The 14350-nt window shown below is 39.8% G+C and overlaps 1 protein-coding gene across 2 annotated transcripts in view; it reads left to right on the top strand.

The window, feature by feature from the left end:
- Positions 1-14350, top strand: part of fgd (faciogenital dysplasia) — a 63110-nt gene that overhangs the window by 1162 nt on the left and 47598 nt on the right. The gene's annotated exons all lie outside the window — the stretch shown is intronic.

The following is a 14350-nucleotide window of genomic DNA, read 5'->3' as shown; positions in this document are numbered from 1 at the left end:
AATTAAAACCCTAGTGTACTGTATCTTAACTCCGATATTTACCTACACTACGCCTATATTATTCATTTTTAAGAGCGTTGTAATTTCTGTCTTAACTGGATTAATATCTGGTTTACGGTATGTGTGGGATAATGCTGTTTTCGCTGTTTGCTTTTTCCTGATGCTTCCTTCATGTTCATTTCAAGAGATTCGCCGTGAAACTAATTGCTGTTTGGACCAGAACCCCTTTAACACACTTCATGCGAAGACAGGGCCTGCAGGATTGGCCTTGTTGTAGGCTGTTACTCTTGATGTGTCCACGGTTCCGTTCTGCCCCTAACTTTTTTTTTCCATGCTGTTGAGCACAGCGCTATTTGTCTTGGGGTGAATTATTGCGAGGAGTGTTGATCAAACTCCTGGCTTAATCCGCTGTTTTAACCTCCCTGTGCAGCGGACTGCTTATTCTGACTGGACAGCTGTGCTGCTGTCAAATGAAATAAGTGGGGTTTTCGCGTTCCCCCGGCCATACGAACACCAACTAAAAAGTCAGACGGAGAAAGTTCAAGACAGGTTTCAGATGAGTTTGTGCAGCCCTCTTGGTGAAGAAATGAAATAAAAACAATCACAAAAGCAGAAGTAAAAAGTTGCGTTTATTTAGTGGAAGCTCAGTGTAGGTTTGTTTAGTTATCACCTGCAAACTCCACACTACCGGTTTTGGTCAACATATTTATCGAAAGTTGGTTTTGTCTTGATTTTTTTTTGGAGGAAAATCAAGCAATTACAATTCTTACGCGTCTTTACGTCAGATGGCGTTTTTTTTTCTGTTAGTTTTGCTGTAAACTGCAAAACCCTTTGCTTTACCTTGAAAAGGTTGGAGGTTACTAGCCTCAACTGAAACGCTGAAGAAAGACATTTGTGTGTTTTGTTACCTTCTTAACCACATTTTGTCACCTTAGCTTTATTCTTTCACTTTCCTTTAGATCGTCAAGACATATCCATAGGATGTGATGTGTGCATTTTTTTCTATGCTTTCTGGCCCTACTGCAGCGCTACCAGTTTATAGTTTATATTCCTAGAGGTCCTACCATTCTCAGCTTTTTGCTCCAGCCAAGCTCTCAGATATTTAGTCTGGTCACCTAATAAACTAGATGACCTTAGCCATAGATCTTACAGTTTCAATACTCAAGCTATCAATTGTTAAAAAAAGGCAAAATGTTAAGTAAACATCATTGAGAACATCTTTATCCAGTACAGCATGGCAGGCAGTGCCAGGCAGGGTATACCCTGGGTGGGATGCCAGACACACAGACACAGCCACACTGACACACCGCCAGTTTTCCCAGAAGCCAATTACCAGAGCAGGCAGTGAAAACCCACACAGACTCAGGGAGAACTTACAAACAACACACAGATAGCACCTCAGGAACTGAACCCAGGACCTATGTGCTGCAAGGCTAACTGTGCTGACTACTCTACCACTGTGCTGCCCTGATTAAAAACATAATCGAATTAATTAACTATGGCATTTGAAACTACAACAGTTAGATGCTATTGTCCTTCAGGAATAGAGCATAGACAAAAGTGGACACTTAAAAGACTGTATTAAATAGATTCAACAGTATCCTGTACACTTACCATAACTTAGCCAGATTTTTTTTTCTTATGTGAAGTAAGAAAACCAGTTGTAGGTTTCCAGCAGGCATTGGGGAGAATTGTTTCTGTTATTTATTATTAACAGAATTACTTAGTGCTGCCTGTGTTTAACATTACTTTATAAACATTTCCCTTCTACTTAAATAAACACCGGATTCAGTGAGGAACCTTTCGCAGACTCTGCTAAACGAGAGTGAAACTGTTCTGTTGGCCACTGTGTACACCCTCTTGGTAACGGCAGGCAAAAATTTCCAAACCAAAAGCTCGGTACGTTGACTAGCAACACTGCTGGAGAAGGTGCCGTTCTCTGGATGAGACGAGATGTTACTGGAAATCAGGGTCCTGGCTGTTTAGTCATTAAAGATCCAAGATCCAAAACCCGTGACACCATTCATAAGAATAGGGCTGTTAACCACAGTATTTTGGCCAAATTCCTCTCTGGGCTCTAAAGTATGGGCTCCTCATAGTTTCCCTTTAAGTCTACTGGTTCTTGAATTGAATTGAACTGACCTTAAAGTCAATTTCTTTCTGTTGTGTAGTGGGTCTGCTGGAGTACAATGGCTGCCATGGATCATAGAGGTGGATGTAGTGGGGTCCCCTGTACAGTATGTGCAGTGCTTTGGGATCCTTTGGGGGTGAAAAGCACTATTCAAACGCAGGCAATTATCATTTTTAAAGTAAATGCTTACCATAGAAGTGCCATTGCCTGCATTACATTGCTTTGCTAGCTGCCTTTACACTTGAGTGACTTTTTAGCCCTTTAAGAAATAGCTCTAAAATGCTAGGCAAAAGATTAGATTAGGGCAACCGAGCATCATTGTGATGGAAGTAACTTACATGATGCCTAGTTTTACATAATTGACATGCTTTTGGAAGATAGCCTACAGGCAAAAAAGCCATGACTGCAAGTACGTTTCTGTCTGCAGTCCTCTGCCAAAGTTGAAAAATCAAATGTGCTCATGCAGTCACTGAGAATTTTACTAAATGTCTTTAACTGACACTGAAAATCAGAAACCTCTGCCCTGAGACAGCACAGACAGGACAGCTGTAGGACAGAAGCAGGCTATGTGCTTATTCAACTACACAGCTACTGCAGGCAGTTTTTTTGCTTCTGATTTTTTTTCTTGCTTTTTTAAGTGGCCACAAACGTCTTGTTTGAACTTCGTCTGCGCTTGTATAACAGTATTTCTAACATGTGTATGCCAAAAGATCAGTGTCTTTAATCATAAATCACTTGTGTGACCTTATGTGTGTTTTTTAAAATGGTGGTCCTTCTCCGATAAAGGAAACCAGGCTTGGTCTTCTAGACTGTTTCAAACACAACGTACATGGCTGTTTTTTATCAGCTGTCAAATACAGTGAAATACAGATTTCATCCCATCACAACTGATTTTAACAATTCAGCATGAAGCAGGTTTGATTATGTCTTCTGTCTCCTGTATAACACAGAATGGAATCTCAAAGAATTGCTGGGACCACAGAGAAGGTAATGTGTATGACAAGCCAGAATATGATTTTACCTGGGATGTCGTACTGAAATGTCTAAACTCAATTCCGATTAATTAAACAATTTGGTGGTGAGATGACAATTCTCTCTCAATGGATGTGGGGGGTACTGACTGTTTCATTTGTTTTCAACATTTGTCAGTAGCTGTGCTAGCTGTGCTTTATTTAATGATTTGGGGTCCAATGATGAAGATCTGTAATTCCTGCACAGTACATTTACCATTTAACTGCAGTATCTCCATTTAAAAGCTTTCAGGTTACATTCCTGTCCTGTCTTAACACCACTTGGCTAAAAAGCAGGGAGATACATAGTAGGTAATGATTTGCTAACCAGCAGTGATTATTGTGTTCAGTGTAACATGAGACTAGCAATATAATAAAGATAAAAAAAGAACAAAAAGCCTTTCATTATCAGGTTCTTTGAAGATGTCTTGGAGGATTCAGCAAAAGAATACTTATACAGTTCATGTTTACAATCACACCTGATCTTGTCTACCATAGGAAAATCTACAATTACAGTTTTCCTGCTGAGGGTGGATTACACAAGTAAGTCAAGTTTAACAGCACACAACAAACAGAGAACAATAACATGGATTACAAAACATTGAAGATTTGCAAAAGAGACATGCTTTTTAGAACAGCAATGAGGGATGTCTGTAGCCAGGAGTTTTAAGTACTGTACTTTCATTATGAAAAGGAACTGGTAAGACAGCGCATGTTTGTTGCTGTTTTTATCCTGTTAGCGTTCTGTTTGTGGTGTTCCTGCTGGACACAGAATTGTGGGAAACCCAGCCCGGAATGTTCAGTTTCAATTGGAGACATTTACGCTTGAGGTCTCTCGTTCGGCCTCTCTTTCCCAGAGACTCCCTCCTGCTCTTGCTCCCTTCCAGCTGGGGCTGGCGTGGCAGTGGACAGAAATGACCTCCTCTTGCTTTACGTTATTTGTTACAGCTGAGCTGAGCGGCTGAGCTGGGGCTTTCATGCCAGGAATCCCACCTCAGACAAGCAGAGACTGACTTGGAGGAGCATTACACGACAGCGCAGACAGCTTTGATTAGCTGGGCAATTAGAGAGTCACCTGAGGAGAGCTGACTCAACATCACCTTCCTCTCGATATGGTGGTTTGTCTGCTGCTTGCTGACGCTTGACTGATCTGACATTCATGCCACCTAGTGCTCTCAATGCCTGGGCTACATAACGTGAGGAACACTGTTCTACACATTCAGTAACTGGAGATTAAAATACAGCACTGTAGCTGTTTCTTCTTTATTTGGAAAAAAATAAAAGAAAGATCTTCAGCCAATAAATACATCTGTACTTGGCCTTGACTCTTGTTAAGGATAAGGCTTTCCCCCTGTGATGTGCAACACAGTCTGATGTTAGAGGTCAGGTCTGCTCAGCTGTGCTGTTTTGTTCAGTCTTAGGCCCTGTTTTTTCACTGAATACTCTGGTCACAGCTGAGGTACAGTGGCTTTGTCCCAGTACAGTATTAGGTTTGGCTTTCCTTGTCTTTTGTGTAGATGCGTTGGAGCCCAGACTGGTTTGAGTTTGAACAATCCAATGATATTCTGCTGTAAGACAAGAAAAATACTCTTAAACCAAAGAGAATTGTTGTTGTTGTTGTAGTTGTCATGTCTTTAAAACAGCTGATGTTTTGTTGTTGTTGGCAGTGCTCAAACAGCCTATGCCTTCCTATGAATGCTTCCTCATAGCACAATAGAAATCTGGGAAACGCTGTTTGGTTGCCATTATAAACATGCTAACAATAGCTTTCACTGGTGCGCACCCCCCATGTGTCTCTTGACCTGCAATGTCCAGCTGTTTATTCACCAGCATTTCAGGTCATGGCGAAACAACCGTTAAGTAAAAAGTGTGTTGACAAATTTAACATTGCAGTGAATCTGCATGTTATTGGATTTCCACAATGGAGTTTAAATGTCTGTTACAGGAAGAGAAGGGAGTAAAGTGCTCTCTTCTACAGCCTGAATGTGCTGTACTGTATGTGGGTTGGATTTTCCCTAATCATGCCCTAAAGGTGGATGTCCAATAAAATGAATCTATAATGTAATCTACAGAACCTGTCCTTAGCACTGTGATTAGTTGACTTCCCCCAGTGCTGTGGATATGAATTACTGCAGGACTTTGCTGTTCAGAATCACCAGCAGTGAAGCAACCAGATACATTCCTGCACTGACAGAGTAAAGGAACTACATCTTATTAGATAGAAAAGAGTCCAAGGGAATCTAATTCAAGTATTCTAAATGTTCAAAGGCACTGACAAAGTTAATCCAGTGGACTGCTTCAATCAACACGAAATAGAGGACACGGAAACTGCAGAGAATTAATTTAAAACGGAGAACTGCAGGCACTTCTTTACACGATGGGTTGTGTTGAACAAGTTACCCAGCCATGTTGTTTACGCTTAAGCCCTGACTTATTGCAACAACTGTCTCGGTTCAGCAGATCACTTAGCTACTAGCACCCAGACAAGCTAGATGGGTTGTAAGGCTTATCTCATTTGTAACCTTTCCCAAGTCTCACCAAGTGCAGAAAATAGGCTGTTCAGTTATTGGCGTGTTCAATGCAAAGTTACCACTAGGTGGAGCTCTAATTCAAAGAGAAACCAGCGGTGTAGTTTTCTTCTAATTTTGAAGCCTGACAGCACTTAATAAGGGAAATATGCATGAATAAATCCGCCTAATTAAGTACAAATAGAAATAAAACACTTATTTCTGTGATGAGGATTGTGGAATGATTATTCTGGATTATTTTATGCTAAAATTCTAGTGATCTGAAGCTTTTAAGCACCCATTTTACATTATTGATGTCAGTTACTAACTGCTTCTCTGATATTATATAGAAGACAACATGCTCTGTCTTAAATGGAATGCCAATCATGTTGGAAGTTAGTTATCAAACCATGTTGGCCTTTTCTAAGGTTAGGGCCTTTTGTTGGAAAATGAATAAATAAAATAAAGTACAGTAGACTTTAAGTGATTCTTGTTTTAATCATATATTATTCATATGCTGATATAAGTCTCACTGTTCAAAAACATGGAAATTATAATCATTATAATCAGTCAGGACTGATCACAGACAACATCTATCCTAGCCTCAGTGCAGATTTGGTCTTAACTAGAGCAATATTCACTAGGTGGTTAAAATTGAGTTCCCATGTACCCTTGCCCCAAGTGCTATATGACTGAGATTGATTTCAGAACAATTTTATTGCACCAGTGGTGTAAAAGAAGGTTCTGTTGAGATAAGAGGATTCAAAGGTCAGTATTTACCATCTTTTGGCTTAGTAAAGAGATCAATGTGCACAAAGTTACTGCCTAGAAAAGGCAGCCCACATTAAAATGTTGCCATCAGTGTGCAGTTTATTTTTTGAAATAATTAAAAGGGTTAGGGAGTTACCCACTGTTAAGGTAGGCATAAAAAGTACCTAATAAATGAAAATGTTTGCGTTACCATAGCACTCAGGGCATGTTCTGTGTACGTTCAAATACTGTCAAACGTCAGGCTTCGTTTTCAAAAATGGGAGGCTTTTTGGAAAGGTTTGACATTTTGACTGTCCGTTTTAGTTTGAAAATTTGAATAAAAGAACTTGGCTGTAATGTGCTGTAGAAACTTGCTTAAAAAACGTTTATCGATTTTATAAAACTCGGCTCTCTGTTCTGAAAACGTCCTTCAAGGGGCTTTCTGTTTGTACAGTTTACGTATATAACACTGTGGGCTTCACAACCCAGCTTAATCATATTTCCAGCCATCCATTTACAGTAGCTGCTTTATCCTCAGAGAGTCACGGTAACCTGGAGTCTAACCTGGCAGGCACAGGGTGTTGAGACAGGACTGCACCGTGGACAGGGCTCATGTTCACACATTCACACACACATATGGGGGCAATTTAGAGATGCCAATTAATCTGGAAAGTAAGGTGGGAGGAACCTGAAGCACCTGTGAAAAACCCACATCTGCACGGTAACGTGCAGACTCCACACAGAAGGGACCCCAGGCCAGACTCAAACTCAGGGTTAAGAGCTGTGTGGCAGCAGTGCTAACTCCCATGCCCCAGTCATACTTCACTTTGTTTTAATTGCATCTTGAAAAACATTGCATTGTTTTTCATAGTTTCTCTGCTGGTGTTTTTTAAAGATAGTAATACTCTTATGCAACGATTAATTAAGATAAGCAAAAAGCTGTCGGAACAAAAAGAAATAAAGCCGAAAAATCCCTTGACAGTTGCTCTCTTCTGGCGTGTGTGCTGAAATCCCAGTGCCCGTTACAGGGCTGCTAGATCTCTCTGTGGAGCCAGGTGGGTATAATTATGCCAAGTTTACATGCTCATGGAATTTCCTTGTGGGATTCTGAATAATTGAAAGGGCTGTCATTACAGTGCTGCCTCATTCATTTATTTCATTAGACCTGGGTTATCACAACTGCAGATTTGGCTGCTGACAACTAATATCAACAAGCAGTTTCATGTCCTGACAGTCAAACCCAGAACCCATTTCTCACCTCTGTCTCAATTTCTTCCTTTGACGTTGACAGCATTTGCAGTACAATGAAGAATAAGAAAAATGCTCCTTCGTTAAAGTAATTAACATTTTGAAACGCGATATTTCAATTGTTTCTTGCCCACATGGGGAGAGGAAATGGTAAAAGGATCAGACAATCCGTTTCCAGTGCTGAGGAGGAATGGTGCACCAGGAAGACCGTTTTGACTTCTTCTTCAAATTGGTCAAATCACTAACAGCGTTTAGCTTTAAGTGTGACAGTGGTGTGGTGTTAATACTAGGGAAAGCAAAGACTGGAATGATGAACTGTGTAGTTCTCACTCAAGTTCTTACTCCAGTGCATATTACATATGCAATATAGCAAGACAATGGGTTAAACGTGTAGTATGAATGACAGAGTGTCACTGGACCAAGGAAATGCTGAACTGCAACCCTCAAAGAGACTGATAGAGTTTTATGAGAAGTTGAAGTTGGAAGAAAAAGTCTTGGGGAGGTCTTTATACCGATCAACAAAGGCTGAAAATCATAAACTGTATAATTCCTGTCATCCTGCAAGGAAATAATAAGGAGTTATTTCAAATGACTTTAAAACTGCATTGTTTGTTTTAAATATATTGTTTCAAATCCGGTCGAAATAATGATTAATAATGTACTGCGGTGTAATGTAGCATCGCACCCTCCAAAGCAAAATGATAATATACCATCTACCTCGTGTGGTAAGTAGTAGCTAATTAAGGTGAGGATCTCAATCAACAAGTTCTTGAAATAAACCAGGGTTTTGACTTCATCAACATTACTGGTTAGCTTGTTCCTTACTCCAACAACCCTTCATGTAAAGACTAAAATTTGCAGATTTTAATTATTCTGTTTCCACTTGTGCCCTCCGTTTGCAATTACTCCACATGTTTAAAGACATACTGTATGGAGGGATAGATACTGTATATATACATTGAATCATAGTTGATTTCATACTCTCACCTCAACATCTGCAACATTATTTGAATGCAGGAGGTCATCTTATGCAATTTTTCATGGTCAGCCAATTGTGATCTTTCACTCGAGTGCTCAAGCAGCACGTTTCACATCGGCAACTTCATGTTTTTTGCCACGCCATATGTTCTGCATTTGACCGCTGTTTGGTCAAATCCATGCTTGTTCCTTTTCCAGACAATTTGCAACACTTGGTCTCTGAAGTGTGCTGGGCTGAAGATGTTGTGTGAAACTAGAAATCGGTAGGTTTTCATGGGGTTAATTATGCAAACAGCAAAATGGGAGAAAGAAAGACTGCAGGGTTTTTTGAGGTCATTATAATTAATTAAAGCTGACAGCTCAAGTAACGAAGTGGAAAGAGCTTCCTCTATTAGTTTCTTCCCAAGCCTTTGTAGGCCTGATATTGTTCATCACATGTAATGTATTATCAGGTCTTTTCAACTGTCAAAACTAACAAATGGGATGTTTATTTTGGGGGGCTGTTCTTACTTGTTTACAAGACCTCCTCTCTGTTAGATCTAACTCTCACAGTCTTTGGTAGCTCTCTTCATATTTTCCCTTGATTCGTCTTGTGTTGCCGTTGGAGATCAGCTCATTTCAGCAATTTGTGGCCAGCGGATCCTCGCCAAACTTTATTCAGTTTGGAATCTAACCAAAAAACTATTTTAAAGAGCATTTTCTTATCTGTTAACTAGGTTGATCTTTAATAATTGAAGAACAATGTTGTAATATCTTTTATACGCTTGTATTAGAACTAGAATACTATAATATACTGTGTTTTAAACCATTAGTAACATATAATAGTAAAGTGTATAATAATATATTTTGTAATATGTAATTTACATTATTTCTTCACATGAAAAATATCAACATAGTATACTTTAATGCTTGATAATGTAATGATTCATTTAAAGTTTACGCTAGGTAGGAGAACCATGGTTATTCTTTACCCCCTGAATGAATGATGGAAATCCTTCTTTTAAGATCCTTCTATCCTGTAGCCAGTGTTTGTAGGTGTAAGGCGGTTGTGATTAAGGCTCCTGACTTGTCACTTGAAGGCTGTGGGTTTAAATCCCGGCTGCACATTGTTGCTATACCCCTTTGAACAATATTTTTCACTCTGCTTGCTTCAGTAAATGTCCTTTTGTAGAAAAACATACAAAAATAAATGGTTTTTGTTAAAAGTGTTAGTGAAATTGTCTAATAACAATGAAACCAAAGACAAGTACTATAAAGTGATAGCATGTTATCATTAAGTCTTTAAAGTACATTTTCTGTAAGTAGGGCAGCTGTATGATGTTCCAGATGCAAAGACTTGGAAGATAAGCTGTAAGTTAATTTTAAAATAATCTTGAAAAATTCATAGAACCACATCACTATTTAAACACATTCATGTCAATGTGCTGCTGTTATGCATAGTTTATCAATGTTTAACAGTTCAACATTTAACACTTAAAAGAAAAAGAATGGCTCAAACATAAGAGAGCTGGTTTCACGAGACTTGCACTTTGCTATTGCTTAAGCGACTTCTTTCTGTATTTGTACTGTACGCTGGCAGGAACAAATGTATGTGATTGCATCGGGTGTTATTTATAACATGCTGACTTTGATGTTAAGGAGGCAAAAAGGCAAATATTTAAGACAACTTGTAATTTTTATTAAATGTATCAGGTTTCTGTGACTGCTTTCAGATCGTATTCAGACAATCAAAATGAAAAGGATAATTTCAATTGAACAACCTCATCAATGGGTATATCATTACCTGAGCCTTGTGCATTTACCAGAATTATCTATATACTCAGTACATTCCTCTTGCATGTACTGTATAATCCCTAAGAAGTATTTATTTTGATGTTGATGTGCGCTGTCCAAGAAAGATGGTTTTCCTTTAAATACATATATGTGTGCACATGTTGCATAGCCTGTCTTTCCTTCAGTTACGGATTGGTGGAGAATACAATTGTGTGCACACGGGCATCGGGAATGTCTCAGCTGGAGGTAGGAAAGCCCCTGGCACCTGATCTGAGAGAGGTGCAGTAATATTTCAGTCACTGTTGACTCTCCTGTAAGCTCCGCTGCGGGGATTTTCAAGTGTCAAAAGGCACATAGTTCCTGCAGGTCCTCAATGTCCCTGTGCATCACAGTGGGGTGTAGCCGTAAAGTCAAGTCATAAGGCATTGGCAAATTGTGCAGACATAAAGTAAAAAATAAACACTTATTCCCTGTGTTACCCACTGCATATACGGTGCCACCCAAAATATCTGACGCTTTATCCAGAACTGTTTCCGCAACCCCATACCCTTTAACAGTTACTCGGCACATTTCTTATTCATGCGGTAATGGGCGAAGGAATCGCATCCCTCTTCTGCTATTTCCACATGGCAGGCTGACAAGCTCCCACTGCCAGTCCAGCATGGTGGGTTAGATCATCCAGCTGGCTGCTGGCGCCTCATTGAACACAAGTGAGACCTGCAGAAGAGAAGCCCTGCCTGGTCTCTCTCCGTCAATTAACTGGGAGATCCCAGGAGAAGTGTGAGCTGAGAGCATCCAAATAGAAACTAAGGCAGATCATTCTGTCAGTGCTGTTGGTGTTGGTTGATTCATATTCTTTCTCGAAAAATATGATTTTGATTTCTAAAAACAAAAAAGCTTTCACAGTGGATAAAACAATGCAGTAATGCTGCAGACCTCGCTTTTACACAGCAGATGCTTTTTACCACCAAAGGGGCCTGTCAGGCTTTAAAGCTTTATTGAAACACAGGCTTTGTGTTTGAAAATCTGTGCTCATATAGTAGTTGTACTTATTTTGAGTACGCTTGGCTGAAATATTGGCCTTTGTTTGGAATTCTGAGCACTAATGGATCTGCACACAGAGTTAAATGAGTGTCTCTTACAATTGCCCTGCAACAAAGGTATGTTAAACTAATAGAGAAAATTGCTGCATTCGAACACCTGGATATAATGTAGTGTAAGTGGAGTATCTGACTCTAAAACACCTAACATTTTTTATTTTTAAAAAAATTCGAATATGTTCCACTGTTGACATCAGTTTTATTCATCCTTTTTTGTAAAAATATCTTTACATGCCCATAATGTATTAGGTCTAACACAAGCCTGCTGTATGCAATTGTGTTATTATGAATTATAATATTTGGATTTCTTGTACTTATGATCCCATATTGCTTGTTTCTGTTTAAGATAGTGTAAAGAAGAGTGGCACAGTGGAACTGTGGTTAGCGTGGCTGGGCTCTGGGTTCAATTCCTGGGGTGCTACCCTAGAGGGGTTTGTACAGTATGTTCTCCCCTTGTTCAAGCGGGTTTCCTCTAGGTCCTCAGGCTCCCTCTCACAGTTCAAAGACACACTAGTAGGTTCATTAGCTTCAGGGAAGATGTGAGTGTGTGCATGTTTATGCCTGTGTGTGTCCCGTGATGGACTTGTGTCCCACCCAGGGTGTGCCCTGCCTTGCGCCTGTCGCTTGCTGGGAGAGTCTCTGTTTCCCCAGGACCCTGTATTGGATCAGGTGATTAGAAAACGGATGGACGGATGTTGTAAAAGAGAAGGCAATAAGAGAGGGCACTTTGCTAAATAATAACCCAGAATCAGGTGAATAGTAGTAGGAGGTCTTTGGAACTCATGGGTTTCCCATGGACCAGCGAATTGTGCAGGTGACTGATCAAGTCGAACGGGCTGAAACCCTGTGCTGAATGGATAGGTGCTGCACTCAGAACATCAAAACGTCCCAAATAATGAACCTTGATCTTGGACTGTTTTTATACCAGAAAAGGGTTCCAGGATATTTGACACACATCACTGGTTTCCTTTTGAATTCAATCCAGAAGGGCGATAGCTCTTTTTCTTTAGGCGTTTTTAATAAATACCAAACACTCTCTTATTTACCATTGCATTGAGAGTATTATAATACGGGACTTATTTATTAAAAAACAACAACTTTAGCTTATTTATGAGGGACTTATTTATAAAACGTTAGTTTTAAAGTTGAACATATATCCTGTCTTTACCTTATAACGTTTTTCAGTTTATGTTTGGTTTAATATGAAATGATTATCTGGACCTTGACGAATGAGAAAGGCTTCACAGTCTTCCTAGATTTCCTAAATTGCAGTGTCTCACGGGCTTTTGACTTCATGCATGGGATTGTTCAGACTTGCCTGAAGCGACTGAATGTGTCGATTGTAGTCTTTGACCTTACAGAAACAAGCTATGACGGGGTGTTTTGAACGGTTTGGTTATTTGAATATCTAAGAGCTGGTCAGCGTGCTCGGGGCCCTTGGATTGGTTGTTATGACAACGGCGTGGTGTCCACAGCCTAGCAGACATCCGTGGGTCACATGATGCTCACCCTGGACAAACAGATGTGTCTGTAGCCGTAATTCCCCTTTTTTTCTGTACCAAACCTGAGAAAACATTGGTGTTTTATGTGATTTAATTGATGTAACAGGTTTACTTACAGTATATACTCACTCAACTTTTTTTGCACTATTAGTATTTGACAGATTATTGCTTGTTTTGTAATCAGAAATTTTACAGATTATGTAGTGATTATAGCTAAAAGCCTAATATGAATATATTAATAATCATTAGAATTGTAATTATATACAGTGAGACATTGCATTTCTTTTAATAGTTCTTATTATTTTAATAGTTCACTATTAATAATAATAATAATAATAATAGTGATTGCTTCTGTTACATTTCTGGGACCTAGAGTTATAAAATGAACATTTGCAAGGTGGCAGACAGCTGAGAGAATTCCTGAAAAAAGGTAAAGTCTTGGCAGCTCATCCTGATTTCCATAGTGTTGAGCAGACATGAGGCATCTGACACCCCAGCTGGTTGGGATGCTGCCTCAGCGCTGGGATTACTGGGTGGAATGCGATGCGGGGATTATTGGCTGGGTGGACTGGAGCAACTGAACATACTGTTGTGCAGCTGAACATGCTGGGTCTGTGAAGGTGCTGGAAACTCTCATATACCAGTGGCCACTGCAGAATCTTACAGTGAACTGGACAGTGATCGGGAAAAGCTTTTGAATCCTCTGGCCTCTCTACAACTGAATCAGACAGATCCTAAAACAGACATTCTTAAGAAAACCAATTTAAATTTTCGATTTGGCAATTTAACAAAAAACATAATTAGAGCTCGGACAATGAGAGCAGCGTGCACAGGACTGTGAGTCTTGAGCTTCCAGTAAACCTGAAACCCTGAGTCATTCTGCAAACGCCGTGTGACCTTGGCATTTTTGTGGATAGTTATTTCAGAAGCCGGCAGATTATAATGTACTGTAACTTTACTCAGCGCAATGTTAATTGAAATACTCATGCCTTACTTTTCAATTGTCTGACATCCTTCACGTGCAGTTTCACATGGACTGTAGCCGGAAGTGTAATCTCAGCCAACAAATGTCCTGATTGCGCTGGCTGGAGGAGTTTGTGAAAAGTAGGACAAACACCAGGGCAACAGTCCCAAAGCGTGACTCATGTGACTCAGTCTCCAGAAATAAAAGTCCCTCGTGTTGGTAGTTCTAAACTGTTCCTTGCAACCACTTTTAACATTCTGCCCTGACTTGGTAGTGTGAAATGGTGCTTGTTAGCATGCGAGAATACATTTCAGAGGAAATGTGCACATTGTTGTATTGTTCTTGCACTGGTATACACGTAACAGTGTGTCTACTGATACACCTAAC

The sequence above is a fragment of the Lepisosteus oculatus genome, chromosome 4 (genome assembly GCF_040954835.1).
Source record: "Lepisosteus oculatus isolate fLepOcu1 chromosome 4, fLepOcu1.hap2, whole genome shotgun sequence".
Lineage (NCBI taxonomy): Eukaryota > Metazoa > Chordata > Actinopteri > Semionotiformes > Lepisosteidae > Lepisosteus > Lepisosteus oculatus.
This window is presented reverse-complemented; position numbering and strand designations above follow the sequence as displayed.